This window comes from Mercenaria mercenaria, chromosome 10 (assembly GCF_021730395.1).
Source record: "Mercenaria mercenaria strain notata chromosome 10, MADL_Memer_1, whole genome shotgun sequence".
In the NCBI taxonomy this organism is placed as follows: domain Eukaryota; kingdom Metazoa; phylum Mollusca; class Bivalvia; order Venerida; family Veneridae; genus Mercenaria; species Mercenaria mercenaria.
The window spans coordinates 27,139,472-27,154,038 of record NC_069370.1 but is presented as its reverse complement, the minus strand read 5'-3'; the positions used below and the strand labels follow the sequence as shown (position 1 = coordinate 27,154,038).

Genomic DNA, 14,567 nt, shown 5'->3' with positions numbered 1-14,567 from the left:
AATATCGATAAAGTGTGGCCGTAGACCACTATAATAGCATAAGAGTGACCCGATCCTGCAATGAAAGAATATTTTCAAGGAGTGAAAGGTCAAATTCAAGAAGTTTTTTTTCAAAATTCAAGTACTTTTCCAGGTTTTTTAGGGTTTTTTGTCATTTTCAAGGACTACCATCGAATTCAAGGACTTTTCAAGGCCTGTGCGAACCCTGGTTAACTAGCTTTTCCTTTGATTTGACCTGGTGACCTAGTTTTTGACCCCACCTGACCCAGATATAAACCTGACCTAAATATCACCAAGATTAACATTCTGACCAAGTGTCATGAAAATAGGGCCATAAATGTGGCTTCTAGAGTGTTAACAAGCTTTTGCTTGACCTGGTGACTTAGTTTTGAACCCACCTGACCCAGATCTGAACTTGACCTAAAGATCACCAAGATAAAGATTCTGACCAATTTTCATAGAGATATTGTCATAAATGTGGCCTCTAGTAGCAACCACAGCTAAATTTTCAAATTAAGTTTTTCACCTTTATTTTACACTTATTTGTAAGAGCCTTATAAAAGTAACACAGAACAGTTTACATTTTGAAGATATCTTAACTGAAACAAAAGTTATGGCAAATTTAAGGTTCAATTTTTCGACAAAATTTTGTCATCTTTTTCAAAGAATTTCTGCATTTTCGCAGTCAATCGAAGGAACCGAAAATTCCTGATTTTTTAGTTAATTAACATAACTTTCTTATTCATGGAGATATCTTCCTAAAAATTTGCATTGTTATGTAAAATTTCATGCTGATTTCATTCCTGCTGTTATTTTATTACCCTGACTCATACCTAACTGGTTAATCTGACATTTTCACATCAAAATGACAAGTATTTATTTTAAATTTTATTCGTACATTTACAACATACATAAAAATCAATGAGAAATCAACAGGACAATGCTTATTTTAACATGATGTGAATGATAACATAAAACAAATTCAATAAGTTAGATATATCACAGTGACAGTACAATAAGTTAACAAATGTTGCTGAAATGTTTTCATTAACTTACTTTGAATTTGTTAAATGTATTTTGCGTTTAAAAATTTGATGCATCATTATATGATTTTCTCATAACATAATTTATCTTTTATACAAACTCACATGTTAATAAACAAGAGGGCCAAGATTACCCTAAGTCGCTCACCTGAGTAACATATAATAACAGTGTAAACATGTTTTACCTAGTGATTTCATGGAGACAAATATTTTGACCAATTTTCATTAAGATTGGACCAAACAACGTGGCCTCTTGAGTGTAAACAAACTTATTCTTTGATTTGACCTGGTAACCTAGTTTTTGACCTCACCTGACCCAGATTTAAACTTGACCTACAGATCATCAAGATTAACATTCCGACCAAGTTTCATTAAGATATGGTCAAAAATGTGGCCTCTAAGAGTGTTAACTAGCTTTTCCTTTGATTTGACCTGGTGACCTAGTTTTTGACCCCACCTGACCCAGATATAAACCTGACCTAAATATCACCAAGATTAACATTCTGACCAAGTGTCATGAAAATAGGGCCATAAATGTGGCTTCTAGAGTGTTAATAAGCTTTTGCTTGACCTGGTGACTTAGTTTTGAACCCACCTAACCCAGATTTGAACTTGACCTAAAGATCACCAAGATAAAGATTCTGACCAATTTTCATAGAGATATTGTCATAAATGTGGCCTCTAGTAGCAACCACATCTAAATTTTCAAATTAAGTTTTTTACCTTTATTTTATACTTATTTGTAAGAGCCTTTTAAAAGAAACACAGAACAGTTTAACATTCCGACCAAGTTTCATTAAGATATGGTCATAAATGTGGCCTCTAAAGTGTTTACTAGCTTTTCCTTTGATTTGACCTGGTGACCTAGTTTTTGACCCTACATGACCCAGATAAAAATTCATGCGATATTTCATGCACACAAACATTCTGACCAAGTTTCATGCACATCAAATGAACAAGAGTGTTAACAAGCTTTTCCTTTGAGTTGACCGTGTCACCTACTTTTTGATCCCATGAGGCCCAGTTTCGAACTTAGCCTAGGAATCATCAAGATAAACATTCGGACAAAGTTTCATAAAGATAGGGTCATAAATGTGACCTCAAGAGTGTTAACAAGCTTTTCTTTTGATTTGACCGGGTGACCTAGTTTTTGACCCCATATGACCCAGTTTCGAATTTGGCCTAGAAATCATCAACATAAACATTTTGACCAGGTTTCATGAAGATAAGGTCATAAATGTGGCCTCTAGTTTGTTAACAAGCTTTTCCTTTGATTTGACTGGAGGACCTAGTTTTTGACCCCACATGACCAGTTTCAATCCAGGCCTAAAAATCATCAAGATAATCATTCTGTGCAAGTTTGTATGAAATCAAAGCATAAATGAAACCTCTACATGGCTGAAAGGGCCAAACTAGAAAATTTTGCTGCTTTCAAGGGCAGTAACTCCAGAGCCCATGATGGAATCTAGCCAGGAAAGGAACCAAGATCTTATTGTGATGTTGTGTGTAAGTGTGATTAAAATCAAATATAAAATGTCACTTCTATCGTGTCACAAGGTAAAAATTAACAAATTTTGGCTCTTTCAGGGGTCAATCAGGGGCCGTAACTCCAGAACCTATGATTGGATCTGACAGATTCATCATGGAATCTAAGATCCATTGCTGTTGAAGACATTTTGCAAGTTTGTATCAAATCAAACCATAAATGAAGTCTCTATTAGGCTGCAAAAGCCAAAATAGCAAATTTTGGCCCTTTAAGGGGCCGTAACTCTGCAACCCATGATTGGATCTGGCCAGTTTTCGTAAAGAACTGAGATATTACACCAATACAAGTTGTGTGCAAGTTTGATTAAAGCTGATTGCAAAATGTGGTCTCTATCATGTTCACAAGCCAAAAATAGCAGATTTTGGCCCTTTAAGAGGCCATAACTCTAAAACCCATGATGGGATCTGGCCAGTTTTCGAAAGGAACTAAGCTAGTATGCCAATACAAGTTGTGTGCAAGTTTGATTAAAATTGATTGCTAAATGTGGTCTCTATCGTGTTCACAAGAAATTGTGAACGGACGGACTGACGATGGACAAAATGCGATCATAAAAGCTCACCCTGTCACTATGTGACAGGTGAGCTAATAAAATATATCACAGTGACATAACAATCATTTCAAAACCACTGAAAAAATGGCATTTTTCACTACATGGAAATGTGACCAAGGTCACCAATTCTCAGTTAAAAGATACTCGGGAAATATTATAACTATCACTTCCTTTTGTTTCATTGCTTATACTTAGCTTGACATTGAAAATAAACCTTACAATATTTTTGGTATAAATTTTCAACTTCCTCAAAGTCAACAATTTTCCACAGACTCCCAGAGTTCAGACATTTTGGGACAAAATTTCTTTTAATGACAAATTCGTTACATACTGTCTGTATGTCTTTTCTCGTGGGCCAAACAAAATGCCCTGGCTTTCGTGTTGGGCATATGAACTTAACTATAATTTGCTGTTCTGCGGATTTTTGAACACATCCAGGGTACCACTGGTTATGCTACAATTACATTTTCATTTTCATTATATGGTTCATGAATTGGAAGCAAGTCCTTGGTTATCTCATCCGCATCATCAACAAAATTTTGTTCACATTCAGTTTCTACATTTCGCTTTCTATTTTTGCTTGTTTTTTTTTCATTGATCATGTCGTTACTTATTTCATCTATCACTTCTTTTTCCACTTGCATGTGAATTTTTCTCAGATTTCGTCCACCTTGTCATGCTTTTTTCAAAACAAGCTGCCTTTCAGACTCAGACATTTCTACAAGCCATCCAATCATGGGCTTTCTGTTTCTTTTCAAGAGCTGTACAGTTGAATGGTGATGCATGGATGCATTGGGACGTCGCTTCTGACTGCTGTCCAGGTCACCGAAATGGTGTTCACATCCAAGGTTTGTCGAGCAGGCATAACTCGTTCTTCTGAGGTCCTCCTGACAGGGTTTTTCACTGAACTGCCCTCCTGGTAGAAAGTCAATTAACTGTTTCTCTATACACTTAAGCATTGCTGTACTTACAGTTTTAATCATTTGATAAAGCAGTTCTTTGGTCTGGTCATTTACTCTAAAAACAGTTTCTATGAAACGCTGCTTGTAGGGAATGTCTGCTATACCATGAGCATCATTTGTTTCCCAGTGTCCTTCTGGATTTAGGCGTGTGGCTGGATTTTTAGAACAGGATTTCAAGTATGTGGCAACAGCTTGGATATGACTGTACAAGAGAAGGTAAGGCACTGCACCAGAAGTAATAACAAGGTTCCAGTATGGTCCTGTCAGCTTAACATAAAACAGACCAAAACATTAAAGGAGAGTCCAGGGTTTTTTCTAGCTAATTTGGGAACAGCCTATACCCCCAGAATTGGGAATTTTGACGCGTAAATGTTCCAAACTGGGAAATATTTAGTCCCATAGGATATAGTAAAGATGTGTGTAAGCACTTTCTCATACACTTGTTTCACATTGCAGAACATCTTTAACATACTTCCATTACGAAATTGTCCATAACTTGGTCAATTTTTGTGCAATTTTGATGAAATTTTTTTCAGAATGTAGATTTGGAATTTTTGCATTAATTTTGGGAAAAATGCATACTTTTTGGCAATGGGAATATAGCCAAATAACGGCTATAAAAACGGCCGAAAAAAAACCTGCAGAGTTCTTACTTTTTCACACTGAAGGTCTGCTTTTACCGCTTGAAGCTTTCAGTTTGGATTTTTGAGCACATCAAGCATCTCATCAGCATGGACTAGCACCTCAGCCGAAGTTTGAAATATACCAGTGAACTGGTTGTCACGATAATTACCTAGGACAGACTTGACACCCTTTTGACTGCAATGCGCTTCCCATCTGTCTCTCAATCCCAGATGGTCACCGGCAGGACCAAATGTCTCTGAAGTTGCGCGTACTACACGTTCAACCACTGTGCCTGACGAACGCCAATAACTAAATGCAGGAAGGCTTTTGTCCTAGCGGACCATTTTCTTGAACTAAACTTAACGTTGGTACATGCGTATGGAATCCCAACAATACATGTGCCATGCAATGGAAGTGTTTGGCAGTTGTTTTGTCTCCATTTTCACAGGTTTGCAGAACTTCATCTCTCCACTCATCCAGAAGTTTATCTGCTAGTTTTTCATTGCTCGCTCTGTTGGACATGCTGAAGGCGAGTTTATGCAGGGTGTTTCTAATGTACTCTTCATTAGTATTTGCTAGATCACTTTTGTCTGAACAAAATGTACTATTCAACTGGGACAGTTCATCTATGCTGTTCTTAGTTACACTGTCCATTGTTTTAGCACTTTCATGTGCAACACGAGTGAAGCCCAAACTCATCACATCACCGGTGTCTAAGGTTACCGACGTGTCAACTATCTTCTGTTTTTTTCTCGAAGTTCCATCTCTGTTCAAACCGAAACTTTCAGCAGCATCAATAACTGCTAAAATATAAGTCTTTGCTAAAAAGTGACCCTCATCAACAATTGACTGAACAGTTGAGCTAGTTGGGAAGTCAGTTTTACTTATTTCACGAGAAAACATGTGCCTGGAAATAACTTGAATTACTGGGGAGACTTTCTCAACTGCTACTTCAAGTCCAGCTAATTCAATTACACACAGTCTTATACTATCATTGAAAGACCCGTCAGAGTTCTTTGTATCATACTTTCGTTTCTTATCAGCTTTCAATTTATTTATTTATTTGGGTTTTACGGCGCACCAACACAGTATAGGTTATATGGCACCGAACTGGACTACAAATTTTGGTTCCACATCTCATTTACATAGAAATAAAAACATAAAGTATGGAATCAAAATTTGCATACCTGCTGGAATCACAGAGTTACAGCAAAACCAAGTGTTAAGACCCTATTAGTTGTCTCTTACGATCATGAAAGGGTAAGGCGCAGTGGTTCCAATTCTTTTCATACACAGATCGTCCCAGAACCACATGGGGCTTATCATCTTTCAAATACTCATTATCATATCATCTTTCAAATACACATTTTCAATCTGCAGCTGATCAATTTCTTTCTGTTTCTCCGCGACAGTCTGTGTCAAGGTTTTAATTTGATTTCTTGTTTTTAATTTCATTGCGAAGTGTATTGACATTTTTCTTAAAATACCTTACGGACCTCTTGGCATTATTTTTATCGGACAACTGCCGGCTGACCTTTTTTCTCAAGTTTTCATTTTCAGTCAACAAATTTTCCACATACATTTCATTTTCAAGCATTTTCTTCTTCATCTGGTGTTCAAAAGAGTGAGTGTCTGATTGTTCATAACAGTTACTTTCATTACAACTGTTCAATAACTCATGTTTCAGTTTTTCATTCTCTTGACAAAGTTTTAAGTTTCGTGCTTCAATTTTTTCTATCAGTTTCTTCTGTTTTGCAATAGTAGCCTGTGCTTCTCGGAGTAGTTTTCTATTCTTAGCAGCAAAGGCATCTCTCTTTGTTACGTTTCGGATAGAAAAATGTCCTTTTGTCGACTTCAACTGCCCAAGCTGTTCGCGTTCAGAACTTACAAGTGATTTCAGTTCACCAAGCATTTTTTGCTGTTTACTGATTTCATACTGTAACATGTTCTTTGTTTTTAATTCCTCAACTATGGGTTCTTTGCTCACATTTCTCTAATTCTGAATTATCGTCTTGTTTCGAAGTAACTTTCTTTGGATCGGACGTTTCACTTTCAGTTTTTCTTTTTTCAAGGCTAGCCTCATTATCGTTAACTTTGGTTATCGTGTTTCCCGATAGCGAGATAGACACATGAATGAACGGAGAATTCTGGTACTTGTTCGACATCTTGAATCTGGCTACTTCCTTTTTGTGCAGCAACTTTTTGTTTGTTTCAATAACAAATTTAATGAGGACAGATAGAGTGACTTGCTTAATTTTACATGTCTTTTTGTCAATTTGATTTAGCCAGCTAATAAGATGGGTGAGTTCTGATGCATCAGCAAATTTCTTCAGCTCAATAATATAGCAATGTTTGAGGGTCCCTTCAGGTTTTGGTTCTATCACATTTTGGATAAAATTTGCAGACAGAAGTCCTGCTTCTTCACAAAATGGGCCAGAGTACTGCCCTGCCATAACAATTTGATGTTTAAGTCATTATGATGTCAGTATCAATACTGCACAACCTGACAATGTATAAAAAGAACAGAATTAAAAAGCTTGTATAAATTTAATTTCATCACTGTCAAAGTACAATTAACCGTGAAAATATTTAACAAATGTAAAATAAAACCAGTTTTTCAGTCAGTATCTGAAAAGCGGACATGAAATTTAATTGCAATAATTCGTCGGTTCATTTTCGGATACCTTCAAATTTCATTAAAATCGGTGAGATTTATTTCTTTTTCATCATAATTTTTTCAATAAACAGATTCTTTAATATCAAATTTATGTCTTCTATAATATTTTGACAAGAAATTAGAGGTATTGTTAGCAAAAAGAAGTGAAACTTGAGGCGTTCGTGAAAACTTTTATGTCAGGGAATTATTCGAAAAAAGGTTGTGCATTCTCAGCTTTTTTCCTGTCAAATTGTTTATTACAACGACATAATTTTCGAGTTAACCCTTTACCACACAGAAACGTGTATGCCCGTATTTATCGATTACCGAACAGAAACGTATTGACCCGCGTCTATCGGTTACCCGATAGAAACGTGTAATACCGATTAACGGTCATTTGAACAGAATCGTATTATCCCGTGGCTCATAATCAATCGCTTTATTTTTACCTTTTTCCTAAAGAAATCAATTCCGGATGTTTACAAATGGTAAGTATGGGATTTCATCATCAATATTTTCGTAAAACATCATGGGGTTACTATTTAAATTTATCGAGTTACTTGCATCCAAAGACACCTGGGTATTTTCCTATCAGCGCACGACGCTACGTCATGGAAAATTACAGTAGTAAATAGCTAGTGCGCAGAATTTTCCTCGTTCTAAAAATAAAATAACCTGCCTGTAGTAAATTTAACTAAATATTTTTAGATATGTACGGGTCATGAAGGTCATGCGTGATTTATGTAATTAACAAGTTGGTTGCAGCTTGTTTATACGACGGCTTGTGTACTTTATGGCCTTAGATCTCTGAAAACACAAGGACCGCGGCTTCCGAAAATTTTATGACACCCCAATATTTTTATTGCAGCGGAAGTCTCCTGCGATGTGCCGACCTTTGATCAGCAATAAATTACGTAAATCTGATTTAATTATTATGTAAGAGGGGACTCGGGTTGGCACGGGTCGGGCAATAAAACCACAGATGGACAGGCGGTTCTGCATTGGTCAAATGTTTTAGCCAATGCAACCACCGGGTTCCGTTTTTATGAATATTAATTTCTACAACGGCCAATGAAAATGTTTGTGAAAATTCATGAAAAATTCTTAGTAAAAAAATCTCTTAGATCGTTATCTCAGTTCGTTTGAGAACACCTGCCGATTAGCATATTTTCACATTTGTTATATCGTTAGCACTTTCTTGTTACAAGAATGTCCGATTCTGATTCTGAAAGCTCTGCTTTCCAGTTTAATTTTGATAGTGATGACTCTGAGTTTTCTGGGTTTTCTTCATTTGAAGACTCCGCTTCCGAGTCTGATAATGAGCCAGAACCCGTTGGGGACTGGTGCAGTAACTTTAGACAACCGACGGTGCGTTTTATTTTCATAAATGAAAAATATTTTTGGGGTTTCAACAAACTTCAGTCATAAAAATTTATCGAGGCAGTACTTTTTGGGTTCACTAGCATGGGTGGCAAGAAAAAAAAAGACTAGTTTCGGAAGTTTTATTTTGCAATAAATAATTGAAAACAGGTGGCAAGAAAAAAAAAAAAAGACTAGTTTCGGAAGTTTTATTTTGCAATAAATAATTGAAAACATTATAATAATGTAATTTGACAACATAAAAATAAATAAAAGATTAATATATAATAAATTATAAAGAATAATAAAATTAAATACATTTATTTTTATTCATAAAACGGACTTTATTTATTTATTTTTCATTCATTTTTATAAAGAATAAATTGAATGAAAATAAATAAGGAAGAAAATTATTTATTTATTATTTATTTTATGAAATATAAAATAAATAATAAATAAATAATATCCTCCCTTATCTATTTTTCATTCATTTTTATTCGTTATACAAATGAATGAAAAATAAATAAATAAAATCAATTTTATGAATAAAAGAAATAACAGAAAATTGACAGAAGTGTTACTTTCTCTCATTTCAGATTGAGCCATTCACCGAGACACCAGGTCCGAACCTCCCTCCGGACTCTGATCCCGACACCGCCTCACCCCTTCAGTATTTTTGGCTCCTGTTTCCGGTGCAGTTGTTGGCACAGCTTGTCGAGCATACAAACGCCTACGCAGTCTGGAAAATGAACCAACCTGGAGAAGGGCCAGACGAGAACTGGCATGATGTGACGTTGACAGAGATGCGGGCATTCATCGCGATGAACATCCTCATGGGCATTAACCAGCTACCAAGTCTGGATCTATACTGGTCGTCGGATAGGTTGGTAGGGAATGCTGGAGTGGCTGCCATAATGACCTGCAACCGATTCAGAAAGATTCTACAGTACTTTCATGCCGCAGATCAAGCGTCCGAGCCACAGAGAGGGGAGCCTGGCTATGACAAGCTGTTCAAGGTGAGGCCTGTAATCGACGTTGTATCCGATACCTTCAGGGACTACTACACACTACCACGAGAAGTGTCCTTAGACGAGGCCATGGTAGCGTTCACCGGCAGGTTATCGTTTCGCCAGTACATGCCTGCAAAGCCCATCAAGAGAGGTGTGAAGGTCTGGGTGTTGTCTGACGCACGAAATGGTTTCATGTCACGCTTTGACATTTATCTCGGTCGTCAGAACAACACCACAGAACATGGGCTAGGTTACAACGTGGTTACCAGATTGTCGGACCACCTACAGGGTTCCTTTCGCTGGCTTTTCTTCGATAACTTCTTTACCGGAATCAAGCTGATGGAAGATTTGTTAGCCAAGGGTTTGTACGCCTGCGGTACAGTGCGAACTGGCAGGAAGGGCTTCCCTACCGAGCTGAAGAAACCGGCAACCATCAGACAGCGCGGAGACTTCAAGGTTCTGCAGAAGGGCGCCAGCAACCTGACAGCCAGTGTGTGGCGGGATAAGAGGCTTGTCCACCATCTTTTCACCCTCAGTGACCCGAGGCAAGTCATGGATGCACAGCGACGCGTCGGACCAACCGTTCTGAACCTACGACAACCACACAGTGTGAACCTCTACAATAAGTACATGGGTGGTGTGGACCTTCATGACCAGCTTCGCATGAAGTACAGTGTAGGGCGAAACGGGAAGAAAGCTTGGCGGTACATCTTCTGGTTCTTACTGAATGCGTCTATCGTCAATGCCTTCATTCTTTACAAGACCACATCCAGACGTCTGGTCAAGAAGAAGAGGTTCGCCCACCTAGACTTTCGCATGGAGTTGATCAAGGAGCTCATTGGAGGTTTTTCAAAGAGGAAGCGTTCACCACAGCCGGAGATGCGAGATCAGCCAGTGAATGTTGATGGGGAGAACATGAACGCCCACATCAGCTGCAGATTACCTGGTAAAGTGAAGACCTGCAAGTACCACACTCGAGTCCTGAAGAAGAGGCGAGAGACAGCCCGTCTCTAGATTTGCCATGGAATTCTATGGAAATCCATGGAAAATATTCCATGGAGTATTCGGACTACCAATTTATATAATTTTTTTATGAAACAAAAATACGAAGAAAAAAATCCGTGGAGTTCCATGGATTTCAATGGAATGCCACAGAGTTCCATGGAAATCCATGGCTTTCCATGGTACAACACAGATGACCGTGGAAACCAGCGAAATTCCATGGCAATCCGTGGAGTATTCGGATGGCATGCCATGGCAAATAACTGTGGAAATCCGCGGAAATACCATGGAAACTTGTTGGTGACAGAACTGGACTGAAATGAAAATCAGAAACCATAATGTATGTCACATCTTAATTTATAATTTCATAAGAGTCTGTAGTATAACAAAACTGCTTATGAATTTTGACATTTCTTCTCTAGGCGATAGAAAATAGTACAAACAATATGGAGCTAAAATGTCACCAGTTTCTATTCAGTTTCACTGTCATTGTAGTATATCAATGTTTTCCACTGTTTGTCATAATGCAGTATAGTCGGTATAAGATATGCCATCATTTTCAACTGAATGTAACTATTGGTTGAGAAATTTTCTGTCACTGTTGGCCACCATCAGTTTAAAATACCATGTAGTTTTCATTAACTGCCACAAAGCCATCATTTGCCATCAGTTGCCTCACTGCATTAACCTGTTGAAATAATAAACCAAGAGATATTAAACCATAAAAGCAGTTTCTTCATTAGTTTTGTCCTTACTTCATAATTTCAAAATTAAATGGTATTCAAAGAAGTGCTTCTTTATTATACAGGCAATACTGCAGATTTAAGCAAGTAATAACATTACTTATTATATTTTCAAGAAAATGTATTTTTCAGTTTGATTTCAAATGTAGGTAGAATAAGGTTCCATAAAAAAAGGCATGCAGACAGATATTCAATGTTTTGGGGTAGTGATCAATAGGTTCAACTTATGCATTACTATTATTGTATAAATGGTGACCTAATTGAAATTCTACCAGTTACCTGCACTAACACCAATGTGTGTTGACTGCCAAGTGATAACTTAATTTGATACTTTTTTAATCATTATATAAAATATTGGTCTGGACTTGATATAAGGGAGATAATTATAAAACCTGTCGTGGGTTCTGCTGGAAATTATAAAGTTGATCCATTCAGTCGTGTTCAGGGAAAATTGTCAGTTGCCCACTTTCAATCAAACATAGAACAATGGTAGTGTGTACATGTATTTCATAGTACTATAGTAATTACTTACACGTCTTTGAATTGTTGGATGGAGTCTCCTTTGAACACAATACATTGGGTCACTAAACTGAATTATCTCCATTCATTCATTCATTCATGTATGCTGTTTATATACTCCTGAAAAACAGATATAGTTTAAAACCTAGATGTCCATAAAAATGTTGGTTTATTATTTATTAGGTATGTCAATGACCTGAAATTAAAACTATACATCATGATGAATAATGGGGCCAAAAATATCTTATCAGCAGCTTTTTACAGATGTGGCAAATTGAGGGTTACATATCAAACAGCATAAATACCTGCACATTTAACAAAATTTCTAACTTTACCCTTGGATAAGATTATATAAAAAATTTGTTTTTGAATTTTGGCACACATTTAAAACATACAAATTTTGTATTACATACAATTTAAGTATATAATGTTAACTTTTTATTTTATTTAATTTCATGGAAAGTTTGATATTACATTAACAAAAATATCTTTTTCTAAAATAATCTGCCTGAACATCTTAAATATATAATTATGTACTAGTATTCTGTAAGACTCCTCTTAAATGAACACATACATCTGTACATTAATTATAACCAATATTCATTTACTTGTACATTCCAGTTTATATTAAATGTTAGACATAGATTTTCATAAGTAGGCTCCTTAATAATTTAATGTTGGAGCCAAGGGGTCAGACATCAACTTCACTGACAGATTCTCCCTTTTTTTTTAAATTTAAAAATCATATTAATATTGAAAACAACTAGGAAGTTGAATATATCAGAATTCAAAAGAAAAAGTAATAGTACCTAAATAACAAATAGCTGCTTAATATGTGTATTATTGCTGAATTTTCGAAAAAAATGTTAAACATGCACTTTCAATAAAGTGCAATATCTTCGATTAATAACAAGTAAATAATCCATAAACATTATTTCTTTCTACTAAAAACATAATTTTCATTACCTTAACATAAATGTGTGCAACACCAATAAACCAGTTTAATAACAGGTTAAAAACACATAATTCTCTGAATTTACTTAGTAAACAGTGGTCAGCTGACTGGTAGCATTGTTTACCCTGTAATACAGCAGTGCCACCTGTGGAGATAACTCTACTGGCTTAAATTTTATTGAACCCATTGAATAATTTCATTTAAAAAGTGTCCAATGTTCCTTTTAGTAAATTAAAAGCATGATAAAGTAGAAATTGCAGCTGCTTAATAGAACTTTGCAAAAAAGCTGTTAAATAAATGAACAAAAATATATATGAAGCAAAATCATTTGTTGCATAACACAATGAAAGCTAAGCTGCCTGCTTCCAGTTTGAATCCATTTACTAGTTTTGTTACATTGCTATAGGTACTCTACATTGCTGTTGGAAAATCATGAATAAATTTTATGAACTCACCTGGTGTATTCTTTTAGTTATTGTTAACTTCCAAGCTGCATGTAAACACAGTAAAATAACTCCACTCCATCCTGCTCTCAAACAAAGAACTTCCTGTGTAGATTTGAAATTTTGATATTCTTGGGCAAATGTGTCATTTACAGTCAGCTATTGGAGGATACATCTAGGATGTTAAAAATATTTTTGTACCACAGGTTGATTTTATTCCATTTACATACTCATTATTTTTGAAGTTTACCCTGATATTAAACAGAAAAAAGTTCAGGATTACTTTTTGAAGTACATTTACAGCCCCCAGAAGTAGTTCACAGACTTTATTTTCATTGGTTGATCTCTTGTTATGAGTTTCTAAATATAAAGCAGACAAGATCTTATCATGCAGTCTGGGATAATCTCCTGTTGTGAGACAAGCAACAGGTACACTACAGAAGATTAAAAGAACCAAATAATTTATTACTTGATTAATCAAATTAAGAATCCCTTGGCCAGGTAACTTTTAATGAATTTTGGTGTAAAGAATTGTAATATTATATATGTAACTACTGTTAGTGCTGTTCTTTTTGGTGTTATTCTAGGAGAAAAAGTCATGATATTTCAGTAATTTTTTAAAGATTAGTTCAAAATGAATCTATCTGCAAGGTGAGTTTATATGACAAGTTGCATTACACTAAATGTTTTACAGTAAAACCTGCTTTAGCAGTCACCTCTATTAAGCAGCCAACCTGTCTTAGGCAGCCAGTGTTTCATTTCCCAAAATGGTCATTCATGCTATAAATTACCTGCATGAAGCAGCCACCTGCCATAAGCAGCCACTTTTTCCTACTGCCTTGGCTGGCTTCTTAAGACAGGTTTTACTGTAATTCCATTAGTTGTTTTACCTATCTAATTAAGTTAGTTGTAGTTATTGGTCATAAAACATACTAATCCATTAAAATATTCTATGTTCACAAGAAATACCTCCCAAAAATTCTAAGTCCACAGTTCCCATCAATTTCCATCACAGAAAATTTCTAAGTTATTTTCTATGCTATTTTCCATCCCAAAATTTTACTAAGTCCAACTTTCCATGGCAAAAGCTCCTGTTTCCGTGGAAATTGATCAATATTTCAGCTGTAATCCATGGAAATCCATGGCAAACTTACT

At 35.9% G+C, this 14,567-nt stretch overlaps 1 protein-coding gene and 1 long non-coding RNA gene across 4 annotated transcripts in view; both read right to left on the bottom strand.

Moving 5' to 3' along the window:
- Positions 1 to 14,567, bottom strand: part of LOC123559584 (SH3 domain-binding protein 5-like) — a 218,352-nt gene that overhangs the window by 93,969 nt on the left and 109,816 nt on the right. The gene's annotated exons all lie outside the window — the stretch shown is intronic.
- On the bottom strand, positions 10,760 to 13,230 carry LOC128559839 (uncharacterized). Its single transcript, XR_008372674.1, has 3 exons — positions 12,981 to 13,230; positions 12,028 to 12,134; positions 10,760 to 11,440 (listed from the first exon to the last, which is right to left on the bottom strand). It is a non-coding gene; the product is annotated as an uncharacterized LOC128559839 (long non-coding RNA).